Source organism: Phoenix dactylifera, chromosome 12 (assembly GCF_009389715.1).
Source record: "Phoenix dactylifera cultivar Barhee BC4 chromosome 12, palm_55x_up_171113_PBpolish2nd_filt_p, whole genome shotgun sequence".
Taxonomy (NCBI): domain Eukaryota; kingdom Viridiplantae; phylum Streptophyta; class Magnoliopsida; order Arecales; family Arecaceae; genus Phoenix; species Phoenix dactylifera.
In genome coordinates, this window is record NC_052403.1 from 10,515,475 (window position 1) to 10,540,442 (window position 24,968).

Consider the following 24,968-nt stretch of genomic DNA (forward strand, 5'->3'; position numbering starts at 1 on the left):
ATCTTTTGAGAAAAGTCAGTTTGGCATTCCTCCTGTTTCTGAGGGAGAAGAAACTAATCCCCAACCCCATGTTCCTAGTTCCTCTAGAACTGGTGAACCGAGTGAAGATCAAACCTCTTCTCGTAAGAGGACTAGTGCTGTATGGAATGAATTTGATAGAGTTATGGTTGATGGAGTCTGGAAAGCTAGATGTAAAAAATGTGCCAAACTTTATAGTTGTAGTAGTAGTGGGGGAACAGGGCATTTAAAAAGACATCAAGAGAGTCATAGGATGTATGATTCTCATGCTCAAACTCAAAGTGCCCTTAATATACAAGGGGGATTACTTGTAGGTAATTTTGCATATAATCATGAAAATCAAAGAAAAGCACTTGTAAAATGGATAGTTAAGGATGAATTACCTTTTAGTTTATGTGAATCTTTTAATTTTGAAGAATATGTTCAATTAAACCTACAACCTGCTTACAAAAGAACTAGTAGGCGTACATTTAGAAGAGTAGCTATGACTAACTTTTTAGCAATGAAACAAAATTTAATTGAAACACTTTCTACTTTAAATGTAAAAATTTCATTAACTTCTGATATTTGGTCAGCATCTGTAGGTAGTAATTGTTTTATTGCCATTACTGCTCATTATATTGATAATGATTGGCAATTAAATAAACGTATTCTTGCTTTTCGTGCTTTTGATTTTCCACATTCTGGGCAACAAATTTCAAATATCATTTATCAAACTGCATGTTCATATAATATTAATGATAAAATTATGTCTATTACTTTTGATAATGCATCTAATAATAATTCTGCTGTTGCATTATTAAAAGACTCATTGCATCCCATGTTAGATGGAAATTTATTGCATATTAGATGTGCATGTCATATCTTAAATCTTTCTGTTCAAGCTGGCATGGGCATGATTCAAGATGTGATTTCAAAAATTAGAAATGCAGTTTCTTTTATTCATGCTTCAAGATCAAGACTTCAAGAATTTAAGGAACTATGCATAAATCATGGTAAACGTTTTAAAAAATTTAAACTTGATGTAATTACTCGTTGGAACTCAACATATAGCATGATACATGATGCATACCCATATAAAAACTTATTAAGTGCATATATTAATGATCGTGGATTAGGCTTTACATTGTCTGAAACTGGTTGGAATAAAGGAAAAATTTTGGAAGATTTTTTGCTTAGTTTTTATAATGCTACCAATGTTCTTTCTGGTATTTATTATCCAACTTCATGTTTATTTTTACAACAAGCATATATAATTAGTCAAAAATTTGCAGAACATAGATATGATGATGTTTTAATGCCTATTATTGACCTAATGGAATCTAAATGGAATGAGTATTGGGACAAGATATGTCTTATGCATAACTTAGCTGCTGTATTTGATCCTAGAGTTAAATTAAATGGCGTGCTAATTTTACTTGATGCATACTCTGAAAATATGAATCAAGATTCTGAATCTGCTAAAGATGAGGTAAAACAACTTCTTTATGATATTTATGCTATATATGATGAAAAAATTCGTGGATCTAGAACACAAATACAAACCTCTATTTCTTCTTCTAGTAGTTCTCGTTCGTCATCTATTTTTTCATTCATTGCACAGAGAAGACACACACATGCTTCAAGTTCCTCTACATCTTCTTCATCTTTAAGTAGTGAACTAGAATTTTATTTACGAAATGATCTTCATTCTGCATATGATGAAAATCAAATAGAGAATCTAGATGTATTATCTTGGTGGAAGAGTGTTAGAAATCAATATCCTGTTATGTCTGCAATTGCACGCGATATTTTAGCTGTGCCGATGTCCACGGTAGCATCGGAATCCGCTTTTAGTGCAGGTCGGCGTGTTCTTGACGAAAAGAGAAGTAGGATGATGGGCGAAACGGTGGAGATGCTTCTCTGCTTCAAAGATTGGTTGGATGCTGAGGCAAGACTTCAAGATAAAGGTGGACATAATACAACATCCTCTGATGATGATGATACAAACACTACTGAAGACTGAAGACTGAAGACTGAAGAGTGAATACTGATTCACTGAATCACTGATGATTAGTAAGATTTCTTAATTTTTTATAATTGTACATTTTTATTGTATTCTGGAGGTCAGACCAAGGTCCAAACCTCGGCCCTTTCTTATTGTATTCTGGAGGTCAGACCAAGGTCCAAACCTCCCTTCATGTACCATTTTGATTTAAATTAATAAACTGGTAGGGGTCTATGCCAAACCCCCCCACCATTAAGGTGGCTTTATATTCATAAATCCTTAGTTTTCAATATTTATTAATTTATTAAAAAAATTTATGAAGCATTAATTTTTATCGGGCCGGGCCGGGCCCAGGCCCGGACCGTGCCAGGCCCGCGGGCCAGCCCGGCCCAGGCCCTTATGGGCCGTGCCGGGCTGGCCCGCGGGCCGTGCCGTGCTTGGCCCGCGGGCCTAGAGCGGGCCGTGCCGGCCCAGGCCCGAAGCGGGCCGTGCCGGGCTCGGCCCGCGGGCCAGTACCCTGTGACCCAGCACGTTCCTCTCAAATGGGCCGTGCCAGGCACGGCCCGGCACTGTAGCTAGCGGGCCGTGCCGGGCCGTGGGCGGCCCGGCCCAGTGCCCAACTCTAGTCAAGAATAGAAATTAATAATGATTTCTCAATTCCTAGAAATGACAAGGAATGACTTATTCTGATTTCGGTGTTTGGATAGATCGAGGTAGTGTCGAGACAATGAAGCAAATTTCTAGGATATAATATGACATATTAGTAATAATATAAAATCATAATTAATATTATTTGTACTATTGATATTATAGATATTAATAAACATTATATTATGATATTATGATCATGATTATCAAAATGATATAATATATAAATGGCATAATATAATAAACATCATTCATAATACTATATAATTTATAATTTTATGGATCATGTAATCAGTATCAACATCCGGGTGACATCAGGGTTCAAACTTGAATCTGCATCACTAAATATTGATATAAGTTGCTAAGACTCATGTGTTTTGTTTAGATGAAGGCTTGATATAGATTTCGCTAGTAGTAATAATATTAATAACGTAATATTAAAAGAGAAGATTAATACAGTTTGTAACATTATTATCAATATCACATATTATATTGCTTATATCATTTTTTTGATAATCATTATCATAATATTATATAATATTAATGCAATATAACATTATTATTAACATTGGTAATATATATAGTACAAATAATATCATCAATATTAATTATGATTTATAAGTAATAATATATTAATATTAATATCATATTATATGCTAATGGTTCGCTACATTATCTCGAGTTACGTGGTGTTGGGGGAAAAATCCAAGTCATACCGCCTCGGAGGCGCTCGGCCAAGAAGCGCCGACCTCGGAGGCGCTCGGCCAAGAAGCGCCGACCGCGGAGGCGCTCGGCCAAGAAGAGCCGACCAGAGGATGCCGACCAGGAAGGCGCTCAACTAGAGAGCGCCGACCAGAGAGAGCACCAAATAGAAGGCGCTCGCCCAGAGGGCGTCGATCAGAAAGGTGCTCGGCTAAAGAGCGTCGACCAGAACCAACCAAAGAGAGCGCCGAGGCGCTCGGCTAGAAGATGCTCACCCAAAGAGCGCCGACCAGAAGTACTGACTAGAAGCGACCCCGCCACAGGGCGCCCCGTTGGGCGACCGGCTCGGCTCGGCACCCCAGCCGAGCCGATGCCTTAACCAAATGTTCAACTTCCGCCTAACCCTCTAAATCTGAGGGACCTGACAACTCCACTACAACCTGCCGCTATCTCCAAGCCATCAAGGCATAAGATCTCCGCAGGTATTCGGCACGACCTGCCATTAATGCATGAGACCCCCTCAAGTCTCCGATGCACTCGGTCATTTAATGAACACGGCCCAAGACGATCTCCGGATCGCTGAACCATCAAAGCATATGGCTCTTCCTGACCGCCGGTTCCCCCGGTAATAAATGCACTTACCATCTACGAGCCCCAGGCCCACTACGGCCGACGGTTCAACCACTCCAACGGGTCCGATCGACCGTGACAACTCCCTGGTTCCGGTCTAATCCGGCCTCATTCTCCACTACGCCATTAATGGGCCAAATCGTGCCCAATTATTACAAAAGAGAACAAATTCCCCTGTCACCTCCCAGGTAACACAAAATCCTTCTATAAAAGGGAGCCTGGGGGGAAAGAGAGGGAGGACACGGAAGAAAACAGCACAGACACAATTGAGCAAAATATTCTCTTTATCTTCTCCACATATCCCCTCTTTGCTCTCTCCACATACTTGCCCCCTCTGACTTAAGCATCGGAGGGCCGGCGCCGGAAAGCCCGGCCACCGGCTTTTTTGCAGGACTCTCACCCTCCAGGAGGACGCCACCAGCCGGCGCACCGCCGACCACCGTCCCTGCGGCGGAGCCCCTCCTCCCCTGGTTTCGCGGCGGCCCCCGGGTCCAATTTCCAGCAACAGTTGGCGCTAGAGGAAGGGCCCGAGTTGCTGCCATGAAGCTAAGAAGTAAAGGGGCTTCCAATGCCTCTCGACGTCCTCCACCCAGTCCAGAACATTCTGTCCGAAACTCACCGCCTCCGGCCGAGTCAATTCCTCAAGTTTGGCCGGAACAGTTTGATGCCCTGGTGCAACAGGTGCAGGCCTTGGCTACCGCTGTCCAAAGCCTGCAACCCAGGGGCATCCCAACGACACCGCCTTCTCCGGCTCCAGTTCAACCGGAGCCCCCAACAAGCGGACTTCCCCTTCGAGGTCAGGACTCTCAAGTCCAGGCCTCCCTCTGGAGAGAACACCCAGTCAGAGGCCACGGAGGCTGGCCACAGCCTTCAGAAGCTGAGTCGGTTTCAGGGCAACCTGCGTCCGAACGAACCGCCGCAGCGGTCCTCCAGAATGACGAACTCGACAAGAAGGTCGAGCAGTTGGAGCGCCAAATTCAGGCACTCCATGGAAGAAAATCGGGACGTGATGGCGACTTTGAGTTTACTACGAGGTCGCCCTTCTCCCCGGAGATTGAAGATGAACCGGTTCCGCTACGGTTCAAGATGCCCCAGGTGGAGCCTTACAACGGCAAGACTGATCCCCTTGACCACCTGGAAAGCTACCGGGTCTTAATGGCCCTACAAGGAGCCTCGGAGGCCATGATGTGCAAGGCTTTTCCGGCGACACTCCGAGGACCAGCCCGGCTGTGGTTTACCGGGCTGAAGCCGAGTACTGTCTCCTCCTTTGAGCAGCTCGGCAGACAGTTTGCTGGCAATTTTGCCGCCAGCCAGCCCCAGCGGCGGACATCCGACTCCCTCCTTGATATCAAACAGAAGGAGGGAGAATCCTTCAAGGAGTATTTGGACCGGTTCACCGCCGCAACATGGGAGGTCCGGGAGCTTGACCAGTCAATCGCAATGTCAGCACTGAAGACTGGAGCCCGGTCCTACAGGTTCCTCTTCTCAATCGAGAAGAATTTCCCCGCGGACCTCACCGAAATGTTCGCTCGGGCGCGGAAGTACGCCAAGGCCGAAGAAGCCATGGCTGTTAGGCGGGGCGAGACCGAGCAGAACCCCAAGAAAAGACGCCGCGAGGAGCGCGGCCAGCCCAGAAGCCCGTCTCCGCGACGAGCTAAGAATCCGCCCCGCCCAAAGAGTCCACCCCGGTTGAGGGGACCGCCACAGCAGAGGTCACCACTCCGCCCGAGGTTCCCACTGCGGGCCCATGCACCCGAAGGGAGGTATGAAAAATACACTCCCCTCAATGCTCCTCGTGCTGAAATCCTCATGGAGATTGAGGGCCGGGACTGCATCCGGCTCCCACCTCCAAAACAAGATACCAGAATCCTGCGTGATCCCCGGAAGTACTGCCGTTTCCACCGGGATCGCGGCCACGATACTGAGGACTGCCATCAGCTCCGAAACGAGATCGAGGCACTCATCTGCCGAGGGGTGCTCAATCGCTTCGTGCAAGGCCGGCGTGAAGAGAAGAAGCCAGCCGAAGGAGCCGCACAGCCTGAAGGTTCAAATGCCAACAGGCCCATCGCCGGCATCATCAACACCATCCGAGGCGGGGCCTCGTTTGGAGAAACTTCAGGGGAAGAAACCTCCTCGAAGCGCCTGCGCGCCTCTGAAGCCATCTCCTTCTCAGATGATGATCTAGAGGGAGTCGAAACTCCCCATGATGATGCCGTGGTCATCTCCATGATCATAAATAAATTTGATGTAAAACGCATCTTGGTTGATAATGGAAGCTCGGCGAATGTTTTGTATTTTGGCGCCTATTGTAAAATGGGGATGACCAAAGAACAGCTACGGAGGATGAATGCTCCGTTAGTTGGATTTACTGGGGATTCAGTCCCAGTAGAGGGCGAGATTGACCTTCTGGTCACAGCTGGGCTCGCCCTCCGTGAAAGTACCGTGGGGATGAGCTTCCTCGTGATACGCCTGCCCTCAGTCTACAATGCCATCCTCGGAAGGCCAGGCCTCAACGCCCTCCGAGCAGTGGTCTCAACTCACCACTTGCTCATGCGATTCCCCACCAGCCAGGGAGTCGGCGAAGTTCGAGGAGACCAAATGGTGGCAAGGCGGTGCTACCTGGCAACCCACGAGGCAAAGCGACCAGCCGAAGTGCCTGTCCCAGCGACCGATCAGCCCTCGACTAAGACTCTGGAGGCACGGGACAACCCACAGAAAAAGCGGGTAGAGCCCGGTGAGTTGCTAATTCAAGTTCCCTTACGAGAGAACTTTCCCAAGCTAACCATGCAGGTCGGCTCTGGCCTCAACAAGCATGAGAGGGGTCGCCTCATTAACTTCCTTCGAGACAACATGGACGTCTTCGCATGGTCGCCTGCGGACATGCCAGGGATAGATCCAGAGGTCATGGTCCACCGGCTCCAAGTAAAGCCGACCAGCAAGCCCGTGCGACAAAAGAAACGAGGCGCCGCCCCTGAACGACAGCGAGCAGCAGCCGAGGAGGTCAGCAAGCTCCTTGAAGCTGGCTTCATCCGGGAGATAGCCTACCCGGAGTGGCTCGCCAACGTGGTCCTCGTCAAGAAAGCCAGCGGGAAGTAGCGTATGTGCGTGGACTACACCGACCTGAATAAAGCCTGCCCAAAGGACAGCTTCCCACTTCCCAGCATCGACCAGCTCGTGGACTCCACCTCGGGTCATGAGCTGCTGGCATTCATGGACGCCTTTTCCGGATACAACCAGATCCGCATGGCGCCAGAAGATGAGGAAAAGACAGCCTTCATCACCAACGGGGGAACCTACTGCTACAAAGTGATGCCGTTCGGCTTAAAAAATGCCGGGGCAACTTATCAAAGGCTGGTCAGCCGGATCTTCAAAGACCAGATAGGCCGGAACATGGAGGTCTATGTGGACGATATGCTGGTGAAAAGCAAGGTGGCGCAAGACCATATAGCCGACCTCGGTGAAGCATTCTCCACACTCCGAAAGTACCAGATGAAGCTCAATCCAACCAAATGTGCATTCGGAGTCACCTCCGGCAAATTCCTCGGCTTCATCATTACACAACGAGGAATTGAGGCCTGAGGATGGTAGTGTTATTTTGATGATTAACAAGCAATTATCTAGAGTATGCTATAAGTTAAATTGATACTTCATTTATAAGTTCATTACTCTCAGTATATTTGTATGAATTGATATAGAGACATGTCTTTGTTCATCTGAATGAATCTAACCTTGAGAATGCAGCAAAGTGTGGATTGAGTCGACCCAAAGGTTGATTGGGTCGACCCCGGCACATCAAGAAGTCATTTGGCACACTTCTGCAAAATTGGCACAGATGAACAGTGAGTTGGGTCGACCCAAGGAAAGCATGAGTCGACCCAAACATGAAGAACCCCAAAACAAGACAGAAAAATGGTTCTCTGGATTTACTGAGAGGGTCGACCCAAGAAGAAGTTGAGTCGACCCAAGTAAACCTTGAGTCGACCCAAAGAAAGGTTGAGTCGACCCAAGTGAAGAAAGGCTGAAATTCAAGATTCTGAGTTTCCTGAAGTTGGGTCGACCCAAGAAAAGTTTGAGCTGACCCAAGGTTTGAGTCGACCCAAGAAAAGTTTGAGCTGACCCAAGGTTGGGTCGACCCAAAGAAAGGTTGGGTCGACCCAAGGCAACAGAAGGATGAAATTGAAGTTTCTGTGGTTTCTGAGAGGGTCGACCCAAGGAATGTTTGAGTCGACCCAAGGCAAAGTTGGGTCGACCCAAGGACAGGTTGAGCCGACCCAAACACGGGCTGAACATAACGGCTAGTTGTGCAGAAATGCTTTTTGGACTCCCAACGGCTATAAACGGCTAGTTTCTTCAATCCAACGGTCAGAAAGGACTATTTGGAGGTTGGAGAAGTATTTAAGAGGGAGTATTCATCAGAGGAAGCAAGCTTTGGGGAAAATACATCAAGTGCATTCAAGAGAGAACCCTAGCAAGGCAAGCTTCATCCAAGTGCTTCATTCAAGAATCAAAAGAAAGGGGTTGAGCAGTTTCAAAGAGGCATCAAGAGCTCCATCCTCCCTTGAAGAAGTGAAGCATTCTTGACAAGGAAGAGAGAAGCCACTTCAAAGCGATAAATATTTTCTAACTCTTCTTTGTAGTTTATATTGTTCCATTTGCTCATTTAGGAGTTTGAATCCTTCTTTTTATTTGTCAAACTACTTGTTGTAAGGTTTGTTGGTAAGCCCGTAAAACCAACATTGTAGGTTGTTGGTAAGCCCGTAAAACCAACGTAGGTTGTTGGTAAGCCCGTAAAACCAACGTAGGTTGTTGGTAACCCCGTAAAACCAACGTAGGTTGTTGGTAAGCCCGTAAAACCAACGTAGGTTGTTGGTAACCCCGTAAAACCAACGTAGGTTGTTGGTAAGCCCGTAAAACCAACGTAGGTTGTTGGTAACCCCGTAAAACCAACATAGGTTCTTGGTAAGCCCGTAAAACCAATTGTGAAGGTTTGTTGGTGAGCCCGTAAAACCAACATAGGTTCTTGGTGATCCCGGAAAACCAAATTGTAAAGGTTTTGGATTGTGAGCCCGGAAAACAATCCTACTGTAATCCGAGGGGTTATAGTAAAATTCCCAAGGGGACGCTTGGAGAGTGGACGTAGGTGCCTTGGGGTGCACCGAACCACTATATATCGCTGTGTTTATGTTGTGCTTGTTCTTATGTTTATTCTTGCATTATCTTTCATCTTTACTCTAGTTTAATTCATTCAAGTAATTTATGAAAGCATTCACCGCACTTAATTACGAAAGTTTTTTAAAAGCACTAAAATTTAGAAAAACCCAATTCACCCCCCCTCTTGGATTGTCACCTTGGGCAACAAGTGGTATCAGAGCAAGGTGCTCTAATAGTACCCATTGATCTCACAATCAAGAGTTAAAGATCATGACAACCCAAGTGGGATGTTCTATAGGAGAGGGACAATTAATTGATAGACCACCTCTATTTAATGGCACAAACTACACTTATTGGAAAGCTAGAATGAGGATATTCATTCAAGCTTCAAACTATGAATTATGGTACATCATTACCAGAGGCCCTCACTCACTCTCTCACACTATTAATGAAAAAGACTTAGCACAATTGAATGCTAATGCTATGAACATACTATATTGTGCTATCCATGAAACTGAATTTAATAAAATCTCTGCATGCTTATCTGCTAAGAAAATCTGGGATACTTTAGAAAATATTTATGACAATATTCAGATTAGCTCACATGTGCTTCAATTACATACTAACAGTGAGCCTGCAGAAAACGGTGTTGAATCTCCCAATCCGAAAGAAAGAACAACAAATGAAGAATTCGGTGATGAAAACAAGGATCCATACCCAAACACCGAAAAATTCAAAAGCTTCCTAAAGACAAAGAAGAAGAGGAAGCAAGAAGAAAGGAAGAAAGAGATAAAAAGCAAGAAAGCCTTGACCAAGGAAGAGTCAAGCAAGAAAATGAAAGTGAGGAGCAACAATAATGATACTAGCTCCAAAGAACTACAAGAGGTAACTAACTTATGCTTTATGGCACAAGAAGATAAGGTAAAATCTGAATCTGATTTCACACCTAATGAATTTCAGGAAGAATTCTCTTATGATGAACTATTAAATGCTTTTCATGATTTGTATGGTGAATGTAGAAAATTAGCTACGAAAAATAAAAATCTTAAAAAGATAAATCTGGAAATGTCAGAAGAAAGAAATTCTTCTGCTAAAATGAGAGACAAATTAAACTCTGAGAATGAACGCTTAAGATTAAATTCGGAAGAATTGATTCAGAAAAATCAGAATTTAATTAAAGAAAATCAAAACTTAAGTGAAGAAGTTAACCAATTGAAATCTTTTATTAACAAATTCACTGTAAGTTTAGAAAGATTAAAAACGATGTTTGAAAGCCAACATGCTGTTTTTGATAAATCAAGACTTGGTTGGATTCCTTTGCTCAATAATAAACCCCTAAAGAAAAAGGTTATCAATTCGCCAAGCAAACCATCAAATAAGATAACTTATTTCAAACATAAAAAGATTGGGCATAAAAACTTTACCTATGGTTCTAATACAAGCAAATCAAATGATAAAATTATTACAATTAAACAGATTTGGATTCCAAAAGGAACCATATGCACTAACTCCCAAAGACCCAAGCAAGCTTGGGTACCTAAAATGAAAAACTGAGATTATCTTGCAAATGTGTCAAAGCAGCCCTTGAAACTCATGTGAAACTCTTAATTGGGTGCCATGGCACGTGACTTATAAATAAATTTTATTTCATCATTTGTGAATGTAATTTAAATTGTCATTTTATGTCTTGATATGCTTAACTTTATAAATTCAGTTAGGCTATTGAATATTTATTAAATGCCTTGTATGTATGACAAATCTTATCTACACGATCTTAGCATGAAATTTTCTAGTGCTTGCATGATGATAAGAAAACAATGAATGAATATGTATAACTTTCTCCTTCAAGTTTTCAAAATCTAAATTTTCTCTCTAGTATAAATGATTGATGCTGATTTCATGCCTTCATGTTAAAACTTCATTGAGCATAATCTTTGTATCCATGATTAATATCTTTCTCTAAAATTATCTCAAATTCTACTGATTAATTGTAACATGTCATGCTTAACTTGATCATAAAAATCTTTTAAAGCATGAATATTAATTCTTTTAAACTATCACTCATAAGTCAAAATAAAATCCTAATTGCTCTAAAAGAAGATTGCTCAACTCCCTGAAACATGATTATTAGTGTTGAAAACTAAATCATAATCAAAATTTTTGATAGAAACAACTGTTTGAGATAATTTGATTAAAACTCAACTTGTATATCTTATTGATAATTATCTTAAGCAAATAGAATCTAAGCTAAATTAATTCTGAAAATAAAAATTTTTTTTACCTTGATGAATCCTTCTATTGCCTCACATGCTTGTCCTTGAACCATTTTACTTAATGAAGTTATCTCTTTAGTTCAAGTGACTTGTGCTTGCTTATATTTAGACAATCTCTTGAGTAAAGTGACTTAATATTCAATTATTGTCACATCTTATGTTGAGTCATCTAGCTAAGAAATATATTGTATGAATATTTTGTATCTTGAAGAAACTAATGACTTTCCTTCAAGAAAGAAAAAGATTTCATTAATGATACAGGATTTATGAGCAAGAAATTTCAACTTGAAGGACACCTCGATGAAAGATACAATAAACATTCCCTTGCAAACAAAAAAAAAAGGAGATTTTCTTCAGCCAAGGGTGTAAAGAATCTAAAAGGTATTTGGCTTGAAGAATGCTAAATGCATTGGTAATCTAAACCCTTCTCTTGTGAGTTAGTTGAGCAAAATTAATAGTCTAAAATTATATAGTAGCATGATTAAACATTTAATTGCTAATCTTCTTGATATCATGCTTCATTCTCATGCTAATGATAATTGTTTCATGGTATGATTAAATTGAAGTTCACTTTTGCCTGTATAATGCATAACCATGAAATACACAAGTTTATGCCTCAAGTTTCTAATTCAAAATAACTTGTGATAAGCTATGAATCATTGGGCATAATGAAAATACTGTTTGCATGATATATATTTATATGCAGCATATTAGATTAATTCTTTATTCTGCTCTTTCATGTAACTACTTGAAAATAACAAAAAGAGAGAGAGATAAAGAAAAAGAAAATGAACATTGCTCAGAAGAAGTAAAAGCTAAGTAAATACTCCAATCTTAAGTAAAAGCAGCGCAAGCATAATATATTCAGCATATTTGTGAGACTTGTGTGAACATTCTTTTGGAAGGGATAAAATCCGTAATTAATTATATTTAACTAGGGAGAGTTTGGAGTGAATATCTTGTTGCTAAAGAGAACAGTTTAACATTTCTACATTGCTCATTATAGGGATGGTGCCAATGGGGAGGCTAGTGGTAGTACCCGGCACTATTTGACCCAACTATTCGGTGTAGGGCATATTAGGGACGGCACAAGAGGGAGGCTAGTGGTAGTACCTCGTGCCCCTTCCAACTCCACCGGATAGGGAGCAAATAGAATATAGAGCATAGAAAAGTAAAATCGAAAAATAAATGAAGATAATCAAAATGTTCATTGAATGGTTAAAGAAAGAAATTAAAAATTTGGGGAATGAATGATAAATAAATGAAAATATATAAGAAGGTTGTGAAAAATCAAATGAAGTTTCAATCACTTGAAAACACACCTTAAGGATAAAATCAATGCTAAATTGTATTTAAATAAAAAAAAAATTTTTATTTGAAAAGAATTGATTTTGATCCATGACATGCTTGTTATGTTTTGCATACTTTGAATTATATATGTTCAATATTCAGTTTGAAATGCTTCATGCTTGAATAATTTGATTGAAATATGTTTCTACCAATAGCAAATTTATTTTTCTTTATAACACTCATAATTTGGAATAGGCTTTAACTTTGTATACAAGTTTTTGCTTCACCTTTGACTTCGAAATAACTTGTGCCTCAAAGCCTAATGAAAATTGTTTTACTTGTATTCTATACTCATCAATGATATGTTGGATTTCTCTTGTACTCTCTCGATCAAAAATAAAATTTCTTATTAAATCGGTTCCAATGCTTGAATGTTTGAAAAATTACATAAAGAATTTTTCTAAAAATATTTTTGAAAGAAATTTTAGATTTGTCGTTCATGATCACCTTTGAAATCTGAAAGTTGAATATATTTATAAAAAGAAGAAGAAAAGGATAATCTGAATTTGCAAATTAGGCAGAATGAATTGATTATAATTTATCTTTCAACTTGCCTAACATTAGTACATAATGTCCTCCAATTTGTACCAAAATTCAATATGAATTACAAAGATTCTGGATGTGCTCTAATATTTTTGAAATATGTGTTTTCAATCTTAATGATTTAAGATGAGCTACAATGTGAAGATACATATCTCAAATTACAACTTTGAAAGCCTCCTTGAGAATCTTTATGAAATTCAGAATCTGATTTTGTATAAAAGCTTAAACTCAATATGAATTTCTAGATAAAACTACAGCTTAAGAAAAATAGAATAATTCTGATGCCTTGATTGCTTGCCCCGATACGCATCTGAAACATATCATTTCTTATCTTCAAAGTGTACTAATATTGGTCTGAATGATGTGTCTTTCGATGATCTTGATTGCAAACAAATATTTTTAATATATGATTTTATTTTAATATTGAAAAGATTTATTGTGCTTCATATATTCATTACTGAAAAACTATGACTAAGAAATTAATACTTTGAATATACACTCCTGCATAATTAAATGCTTCCATCAAAAAAAAAACTATTTTTAAGAAAAGAGTGAATGATCTTAAGTCTAGAAATATTTCAGCTCACTCAAATGATTCTTAAAAGAAAGAAAATGTAAATACTTTTGAAAGAATTTGAGCTTCAAATGAATCATTTTCTGATTAATATTTCAGTACATTTTCTCAAAGATTAAGAGGAAGCATAACTTGTTCTTAAAAGATTAAAAAGAGTGATTGCTATAAATTTTGAATAATTCTAGATCACTCTACATTCTTGATATCATAAAGTTTCAGTTTTATTCACGTTTATCATTAAAATCTGAAATTCAACAAAAGATAAGAATAATTAAAGAAGAATGCATCTTTTAAGGGGGAGCTTTAGATATTCAGTATCTTATCCTAAAGTTACTTTAATTTGATGCATACTTTGAATTTTATGGATTGATTTTGATAAACCTCCTTATATTGCAAGACTTGCTTTAATTATATAATAAGTTTATACCTTGAGATGAGTTCTATAAATATTGTCTTATCTCAAACCTTGAGTCTTATGAAAATTTCAGAGGGAGAGATCATATAGAACTTAATCATGTAAATTCACAACTAAAGATGAGAGAAAGAATACTAAATGTAAAGTGGTATTAAACTCTGTGCTTCATTGAATATCTTTTGAAAGTTGGATTTCCATCTGTATTCATCGGTAAATCATTTATTTCTGAAAGTTAAATGACAAGGATTCCGTCTGTCTTAGTATCGAAAAATTTATCTTGGAATCTACTTATGAGTTCTTATTGGCTTGCACTTTAGCGTTTCAATCATGAGCCAATTCATTTTAATTGATTTTGATGCTATTATCTTTAAAGGAGTAAAAGAAAGTCTTTAAGAGAACTTTAAAAGAACTTTCAAAGCCCTGAATTTTATGTATCCTACATTGCATAAATTCATATTTTGGTATCTATGCTCCAATACTTTTATGTCATGAAAGAACTTTGAAGTCATTAAGAATTAAGGATTCAATATAATCTTATGTTTTTTTTTTTTTTGAGTATATAAGTTTTGATCTTTATCTGCTCCTATACTATACTCTAAAAATTAATTAGATTGCTCTCATGTTGCTATATACTTAATATATTAAAAAAATATTGGATTTTCATTCGTGCTTTCTTTGAATATTATTCTTGATACTCCTTGAAATAACTTGAAAAAGATTCCATCTACACTTGATTTCAAAACTATCTTTGGAAATCTACATTTAGAGATCACTTCCGGATTACATCCTAAATATCTCACTCCTAAAGCCAAACAAATAGAAATAAGATATCATTTTATTAGGGATCATGTGCACAATGGAAACATATATATTGAGCATATATGCACTGAAAAACAGTTAGCCGACATATTCACAAAACCCTTGAGTGAAGATAGATTCTGCACGCTAAGGAGAGAATTAGGTATATGTGATCCTTTTTATTGAAGAAATATAAAAGGGAGCAAGTAGTCTCATGATACATTCCTCCAATTTCTAAAAATCCATGAAACATGAGTCAAACTTGTTATCTATAGATTCCTTACTCATGTATCATTGTCCTAGAAAGAATTTATAAGGATTGGAAGCAAGAAAAATTTTTAGAAGCAAAAAGGAAGAGAAAAGAAAAATTCTGCACTTGGGTCAACCCAACCCAGAATAGGGTCGACCCAACGTTGAGTCGACCCAAGAAGTTTCTTGAGTCGACCCAACGTCGGGATCCCACTGTTAAAAAGGGGACCCGAGAGCATATCTAGGGCACTGTTTATCCTTTGTCCTCTTCCGAAAATCCTATTCCCCACTCTCAAATCTTCTCCAATCATCTCCAAACAGTAGATTACTTCAAGATCTTGGAGAAATGGGACCCAAGAGAGCCGTAGCCAAGCGATCCGGAAGAGTCTCACGATCTTGTTTAGAGCCTAGGATATGTATCTAGCTCTCATGTGTATTTTGTGTTTATCATGCATCTTTAAACTTTGATTGAGGAACATTGTATTTGCTCTTGCTTTTGATATATTAAAATGTTCCTATTTTGATCAATGAAGTCCGAAGATTGTTCCTTATTGCATCTTTTCCCATATATATGTTTTTGATGATAACAAAAAGGGGGAGAAGAGAAGGAAAGAGTATATAAAGGAGAAGAGAAGGAAAGAGTATATAAAGGAGAAGAGAAGGAAAGAGTATATAAAGGGGGAGAAGAAAAGAGTATATAAAGGGGAGAAGAAAAGATAGAGTATTCAATTTAAGAAAAGAAAGAGTATTTCATTTGAGAAGTTAAGAAAGAATATTAATTTTGCGAGAAGTAAAGATATCTTTAGAGTAAATAAATTAGAGTAAATAAAGTAACAAAAAGGGGGAGAAGTAAAGATAGAGTAATAAGAGGAGAAGTAAAGAAAGGAAGAGAAATAACTTATAAAACAAATTGAAAATCATATAAGAAAGCTTATACATCTAAGGGGGAGCAATTTGCAACAATGAAAATCATCAAATCAAAAATTTCTATCACAATTCAGAATTTGGCACATAAAAATTCAGAATTTGGCACGCACCTCTCGCACCCCGATACATAGCCTGAAACTCATAGTTTATCTCAAATTTTTGAAGTTTCATTGCTAATGAATTATAAATGAAAGGGGGAGCAATTCAAAGAGTCAAATTGGCAACATTTAAATGATATAGGGGGAGATTTCACTTATATATATGAAAAGCTGAAATTCAGCAATTTAATCCCTTCCATAAATTGATTTTAAAGACAAGTATCAATAGGCTTATACTCTTTATTTTGTAATCATCAAAAAGGGGGAGATTGAGGATGGTAGTGTTATTTTGATGATTAACAAGCAATTATCTAGAGTATGCTATAAGTTAAATTGATACTTCATTTATAAGTTCATTACTCTCAGTATATTTGTATGAATTGATATAGAGACATGTCTTTGTTCATCTGAATGAATCTAACCTTGAGAATGCAGCAAAGTGTGGATTGAGTCGACCCAAAGGTTGATTGGGTCGACTCCGGCACATCAAGAAGTCATTTGGCACACTTCTGCAAAATTGGCACAGATGAACAGTGAGTTGGGTCGACCCAAGGAAAGCATGAGTCGACCCAAACATGAAGAACCCCAAAACAAGACAGAAAAAATGGTTCTCTGGATTTACTGAGAGGGTCGACCCAAGAAGAAGTTGAGTCGACCCAAGTAAATCTTGAGTCGACCCAAAGAAAGGTTGAGTCGACCCAAGTGAAGAAAGGCTGAAATTCAAGATTCTGAGTTTCCTGAAGTTGGGTCGACCCAAGAAAAGTTTGAGCTGACCCAAGGTTTGAGTCGACCCAAGAAAAGTTTGAGCTGACCCAAGGTTGGGTCGACCCAAAGAAAGGTTGGGTCGACCCAAGGCAACAGAAGGCTGAAATTGAAGTTTCTGTGGTTTCTGAGAGGGTCGACCCAAGGAATGTTTGAGTCGACCCAAGGCAAAGTTGGGTCGACCCAAGGACAGGTTGAGCCGACCCAAACACGGGCTGAACATAACGGCTAGTTGTGCAGAAATACTTTTTGGACTCCCAACGGCTATAAACGGCTAGTTTCTTCAATCCAACGGTCAGAAAGGACTATTTGGAGGTTGGAGAAGTATTTAAGAGGGAGTATTCATCAGAGGAAGCAAGCTTTGGGGAAAATACATCAAGTGCATTCAAGAGAGAACCCTAGCAAGGCAAGCTTCATCCAAGTGCTTCATTCAAGAATCAAAAGAAAGGGGTTGAGCAGTTTCAAAGAGGCATCAAGAGCTCCATCCTCCCTTGAAGAAGTGAAGCATCCTTGACAAGGAAGAGAGAAGCCACTTCAAAGCGATAAATATTTTCTAACTCTTCTTTGTAGTTTATATTGTTCCATTTGCTCATTTAGGAGTTTGAATCCTTCTTTTTATTTGTCAAACTACTTGTTGTAAGGTTTGTTGGTAAGCCCGTAAAACCAACATTGTAGGTTGTTGGTAAGCCCGTAAAACCAACGTAGGTTGTTGGTAAGCCCGTAAAACCAACGTAGGTTGTTGGTAACCCCGTAAAACCAACGTAGGTTGTTGGTAACCCCGTAAAACCAACGTAGGTTGTTGGTAAGCCCGTAAAACCAACGTAGGTTGTTGGTAACCCCGTAAAACCAACATAGGTTCTTGGTAAGCCCGTAAAACCAATTGTGAAGGTTTGTTGGTGAGCCCGTAAAACCAACATAGGTTCTTGGTGATCCCGGAAAACCAAATTGTAAAGGTTTTGGATTGTGAGCCCGGAAAACAATCCTACTGTAATCCGAGGGGTTATAGTAAAATTCCCAAGGGGACGCTTGGGGAGTGGACGTAGGTGCCTTGGGGTGCACCGAACCACTATATATCGCTGTGTTTGTGTTGTGCTTGTTCTTATGTTTATTCTTGCATTATCTTTCATCTTTACTCTAGTTTAATTCATTCAAGTAATTTATGAAAGCATTCACCGCACTTAATTACGAAAGTTTTTTAAAAGCACTAAAATTTAGAAAAACCCAATTCACCCCCCCCTCTTGGATTGTCACCTTGGGCAACAAGGCCAATCCTGAAAAGATCCGAGCCCTCCAAGAGATGACACCTCCTAGGACGGTCAAGGAGGTACAACGGCTCACGGGCCGAGTAGCAGCCCTCGGAAGATTCATCTCCCGCTCGGCCGAGCGCTGCCTTCCATTCTTTGCGGCCCTCAAGAAGCCGAAGAATTTTTTGTGGTCAGACGAGTGCCAGCAATCTTTTGAGGAGCTCAAGCATCTACTGGCTTCCCCTCCCCTGCTCACAAAGCCTCAACAGGGAGAGCTTCTTTATCTATATCTAGCTGTCTCCCCTATAGCAGTAAGCTCGGTCCTGGTCCGAGAGGAGGGTAAACTCCAAAAGCCAGTATATTACACCAGCCGGGTCTTAAGGGACGCTGAGACCCGATACTCCAAGCTGGAGAAGACTGTCTATGCTCTGGTCATTCCGGCTCGGAGGCTCCGACCCTACTTCCAAGCTCATACAGTGGCTGTGCTGACCGACCAGTCGGTCAAGCAGATCCTGCAGAGATCAGACCGTGCGGGTCGGATCACTAAATGGGCCATTGAGCTCGGAGAATTCGACCTCGAGTACCGACCCAGGCCGGCGATCAAAGCACAAGCGCTCGCAGACTTTATAGTCGAGTACACCATACCGGATGAGGTCGAGCCCGAACCTGAGCCTCCAGCGGAGCAGACCCTGAGTTTGACATGGACTCTGCATGTCGATGGCTCTTCAAACTCGGGGGGTAGCGGAGCGGGATTGATCCTCACCAGCCCGGAGGGGGTGGTCGCTGAGCAAGCCTTGCGCCTGGAGTTTCCTGCTTCCAATAATATGGCGGAGTACGAAGCGCTCGTCGCCGGACTCAAGCTAGCCAAAGAGCTAGGAGTGAAGGACTTAAAGGCCTTCAGTGATTCTCAGCTCGTCGTCAATCAAATTTTAGGCGACTTCGAAGCCAGAGACCCGACCATGCAAAAGTATCTTCAGAAGGTACGGGATCTCGCCTCGACCCTGGACTTTTTTCACATTCAACATGTTGCCAGGTCGGAGAATCTTAGGGCCGACCAGCTGTCAAAGCTGGCGTCCTCCCGTATGAGCGAGCTTCCCAAGGAGGCAGTACTGGAGTACCTCCAAAAGCCCAGTACAGACGAGCCAGAGCAGACCCTCTGCACTGAGTTCGAGCCGAGCTGGATGGATGAACTCATCAGCTATCTGCAAGATGAAGTCCTCCCCACTGATGAAAGAGAGGCTCGCCGAGTAAAGCGCTCCGCCACCCGGTACATATTGCATGAGGGAAAGCTCTATCGGAGATCCTTCACCTCTCCCCTCCTCAGATGCCTTCGCCCAACGGAGGCTGATTACGCCATGCGCGAGGTCCACGAAGGAATTTGTGAAAATCATCTGGGAGGGCGAGCATTGGCCCACAAAATTTTACGCCAAGGATATTATTGGCCGACGCTCCAGAAGGACGCTATGGACTTCGTCCAAAGATGTGACCGGTGCCAGAGGAACGCCAATGTCCAACGTCGGCCTTCGGCTCCCTTGACTTCAATCAGTTCCCCTTGGCCTTTTGCCCAGTGGGGAATTGACATTCTAGGGCCATTTCCACTGGCCACCGGGCAAAGGAAGTTCCTGGTCGTCTCCATCGACTATTTCACAAAGTGGGTGGAAGCCGAGCCCCTCGCCCGGATCACCGAGCAGAAGATGCGGGATTTCGTCTGAAAGTCCATAATCTGCAGATTCGGGCTTCCCCGCATCCTCATCTCTGACAACGGTCGCCAGTTTGACAACATTCACTTCAGAGAATTCTGCTCCGAGCTTGGCATTGACCACCGCTTCACCTCGGTCGCGCACCCTCAGGCGAACGGAGAAACCGAGGTAACAAACCGTACTATTTTGCAGGGTCTCAAAGCCAGGCTCGACAAATCCAAAGGACAATGGGTCGAAGACCTATACAATGTCCTGTGGGCTTATCGGACCACGTTCCGCGTCCCCACCGGCGAGACTCCCTTCAACCTGACATACGGGACGGAGGCTGTCATCCCACTGGAGATTGGGATTCCTTCTCCAAGAGTCGAGCATCACGACGCCAGCTCCAACTCTTTGCAGCTCAGAAGCAACCTTGACCTAGTCGAGAAAACAAGGGAGGCCGCCCGAGTTCGTATGGCGAGGTACCAGCAAAGGACAGCTCAGTACTACAACGCCAGGGTTAAAGTCAAATCTTTCAGACCAGGGGACCTTGTCCTCAGAAGAGCTGAAGCCTCCCGACCAACTGAGCAAGGGAAGCTGGCCCCGAACTGGGAAGGACCATACCGAGTCACGCGCATCCGCCGACCCGGAACTTATAAATTGGAGTCTCTAGATGGGACTCCCATCCCGCGGAGCTGGAGCTCTGAAAATCTCCGCGTGTACCACCAGTAGAACCCCAAGGGGTCCCTCATTATTCAACTATTGAATTTCATTCTATGAATTTCATTTCATAATAAGCTTATGGTCTGCATACTCATTTCAAGCTCACCGATTCTCCTGGTTATCTCATGGTACCAGGTTTATTCTCTTCCCCTGACCACGGTTGGGATGCCCCGATGCCTTGGGATGATGGAGGACTTACGAGGACTCCCTGAAGATGTTCGTGAGTTCGTGACGTGTTCTCCATCAACCAACGAGCTCGGCTCGTTCTCCTACCCTGACCACGGTCAGGATGCCCCGACACAACGGGATGCCCCGATCTGTCGAGATGGCTCGAGACGTCGAGATGCGGTCTTAAGTGACCAGACGAGCTCGGCTCGTTCTCCATCGACTTCCACCGACGAGCTCGGCTCGTGCTTCATCGGCCAACGAGCTCGGCTCGTTCTCCTACCCTGGCCTCGGCCGGGATGCCTCGAGACGTCGAGATGCCCCGATCCGTCAGGATGCCCTGAGACGTCAGGATGCCCCAATATATTGGGATGCCCCGACACAACGGGATGCCCCGATCCGTCGGGATGGCTCGAGACGTCGAGATGCGGTCTTAAGTGACCAGACGAGTTCGGCTCGTTCTCCATCGACTTCCACCGACAAGCTCGACCCGATCCCCATCGGCCAACGAGCTCGGCTCGTTCTCCTACCCCGACCACGGTCGGGATGCTTCGAGACGTCGAGATGCCCCGATCCATCGGGATGCCCCGAGACGTCGGGATGCCTCGGTTATAGGGAAGCTCGAGACGTCGAGATATGAGTTGCGGTCCTCACTGACCAGACGAGCTCGGCTCGTTCTCCATCGACTTCCACCGACGAGCTCGGCTCGTGCTCCATCGGCCAACGAGCTCGGCTCGTTCTCCTACCCTGACCACGGTCAGGATGCCCCGAGACGTCGGGATGCCCCGGTTATAGGGAAGCTCGAGATGTTGAGATATGAGTTGCGGTCCTCACTGACCAGACGAGCTCGGCTCGTTCTCCATCGACTTCCACTGACGAGCTCGGCTCGTGCTCCATCGGCCAACGAGCTCGGCTCGTTCTCCTACCCTGACCACGGTCAGGATGCCCCGAGACGTCGGGATGCCCCGGTTATAGGGAAGCTCGAGACGTCGAGATATGAGTTGCGGTCCTCACCGACCAGACGAGCTCGGCTCGTTCTCCATCGACTTCCACCGACGAGCTCGGCTCGTGCTCCATCGGCCAACGAGCTCGGCTCGTTCTCCTACCCTGACCACGGTCAGGATGCCCCGAGACGTCGGGATGCCCCGGTTATAGGGAAGCTCGAGACGTCGAGATATGAGTTGCGGTCCTCACTGACCAGACGAGCTCGGCTCGTTCTCCATCGACTTCCACCGACGAGCTCGGCTCGTGCTCCATCGGCCAACGAGCTCGGCATGTTCTCCTACCCTGACCACGGTCAGGATGCCCCGAGACGTCGGGATGCCCCGGTTATAGGGAAGCTCGAGACGTCGAGATATGAGTTGCGGTCCTCACTGACCAGACGAGCTCGGCTCGTTCTCCATCGACTTCCACCGACGAGCTCGGCTCGTGCTCCATCGGCCAACGAGCTCGGCTCGTTCTCCTACCCCGACCTCGGCCGGGATGCCTCGAGACGTCGAGATGCCCCGATTCAGCGGGATGCCCCGATACGTTGGGATGCGGTCTTCACTGACCAAGACGAGCTCGGCTCGTTCTCCATCGCTGGATTTCTCTCTGCCGACGTCCTCAAAGAACGGACCCCGAGCAGAGGAGCGTCTTCAGTCGCCTCGGCGTAAGAACGCTCACGGTACAAGGTACCCATTTATTTAATATTTTTACATTATATTATCTATTCTTGGATTTCTCTGCCGACGTCCTCAAAGAACGGACCCCGAGCAGAGGAGCGTCTTCAGTCGCCTCGGCGTAAGAACGCTCACGGTACAAGGTACCCATTTATTTAATGTTTTTACATTATATTATCTATTCTTGGATTTCTCTGCCGACGTCCTCAAAGAACGGACCCCGAGCAGAGGAGCGTCTTCAGTCGCCTCGGCGTAAGAACGCTCACGGTACAAGGTACCCATTTATTTAATATTTTTACATTATATTATCTATTCTTGGATTTCTCTGCCGACGTCCTCAAAGAACGGACCCCGAGCAGAGGAGCGTCTTCAGTCGCCTCGGCGTAAGAACGCTCACAGTACAAGGTACCCATTTATTTAATATTTTTACATTATATTATCTATTCTTGGATTTCTCTGCCGACGTCCTCGAAGAACGGACCCCGAGCAGAGGAGCGTCTTCAGTCGCCTCGGCGTAAGAACGCTCACGGTACAAGGTACCCATTTATTTAATGTTTCTACATTATCTTATCTGTTTTGGATTTCTCTGCCGACGTCCTCAAAGAGTGGACTCCGAGCAGAATGTTTTTAATCGCCTCGGCGTGAAAACACTCACGATACCAACAAACTTGGTATAAACCTAGTCTGTTGAATCCCCGTCACGAGCTGACGAGCATTCGACCCATTCGTTGGAAAAGATTTCGGTCCGCCCCGGCAACCCGAGGCTCGGATTCGAAGTTCACTACGCTAAAAAATCTAAATCCTAGCGATCGCCCCAGGGCTTGGTCGAATTCTGGACTAGGCTCGGAAAAATTCTTCGAGCCCAAATCTCCTTAGTATAAGCATAAGCGTTGCTATACCACTGGTCGAAGGACCGAGCAATGGAGCTCGGCTAGCCAAACCTAAAACCAAACCCTGTGGCGGGCAAAGCTGAGGCCCTAGAGCCCATATCCTCGGAACCTAAAATGGATCCGAGCAGAGAAACTTGGACTACAACAGACGAGTTTCCAAAAAAGTATATTCATTTCAAAAAGCCCGTAGGCTAAGTACAAAGAATCGGGTTTGGCCCTTACAAGTATGGGGGGCCATCCCGACTAAACAAAACAACAAAAATTACACTAAGGCTCGAGCTCGACCACTTCGGCTTCGGCAGTATCGGGAGCGGCGGGCTCAGCGGTCGGGACCTCCTCAATGGCCTCGGCAGCAACAGGAGCAGCCTCGGAGGCGACCTCGGTCACTTCGGGGACTGCTACGGCCGCCTCGGCCAGACCTCCCTGGTCGGCCCCCGGAGTTTCTGCCTCCGCCTCCGGCCTCTCGACCCCTGCTCCCGGTTGGAGCAGGTTCACATCAAAATCCGGGAGGAGCCGCCGCAATTGGTTGCGGAAATCCCGGAAGCCCTGGATCAGCCCATTCACGCCCTCCTCTGCTAGGAGGTCGTGAAACTCCTCCGACTCGCGGAAGAGCCTCACCGCGTTCTGGGCTTGCTCCCGAGCCTCGAGCTCCCGAGCCTCGTGGTATGCGGCCTTCCGCTCGAGGGTTCTTATTTCCCGCTCGAGCTCTAGGTGTCGGAGGCGGGCATTCCCCACCTCCTGCTCGCGGGAGGCCAACGCCAGCTCGGCTTCGGCCAAACGAGCCTCGGCGGCGCGCACTTCGGACCTTGTTAGTGTGTGCGCGCCCTTCTCTTCATCGAGCTCGGCGGTCAGAGCTCGATTTCCTTCCTCGGATGCTCCAATTCTTTCTTGGAGCACCTGACGTTCGGCCTCGGAGGCCTGGTACCTCGCCTCGGTGGCCAGGTACCTCGCCTGGGCCTCCTCATAACCACGCTGGCACCTCCGGGCCCGCTCCCGGTAGTCTTGGACTATGTGCATCAGCATTTCCGTCTCGTGCAAATGCTGTAAAAGAGACGAAAAGAAAAACATAAGGCGCTGCGAGTAAAAATTTTTTACAAATTACACCGATGAAAAATTTTACTTACCCGGACGGCGTTGCAGCGGGTAGCGTCCATGAAAGCATTATAGCTCATGGACTGTATCCTGGCCCGGTCGGCCGGGAGCAGCGCGACCCGAAAAACTTCGTGCGCCACTCGAGGACTGTCGAGGGCTGAATCGCCCTCGTATACCGACCAGACGGGTGCAAGGGGCACCCGTTCCCCCGAGCCTGATGGGCCCGAAAGGCCAGCATCGGCTGGCCTAGGCGGAGCCGACCCCGAGGCTCCCTGACTGCTCCCCGGCTCGGAGCTAGGGGGCTGGGGTCGGACAAGCGGCCGATCTGACTGCCGCATGACTGGAGCGGGGCGCGCAAGCGCGAGACCCGCGGGACTCCTCCCCTGGTC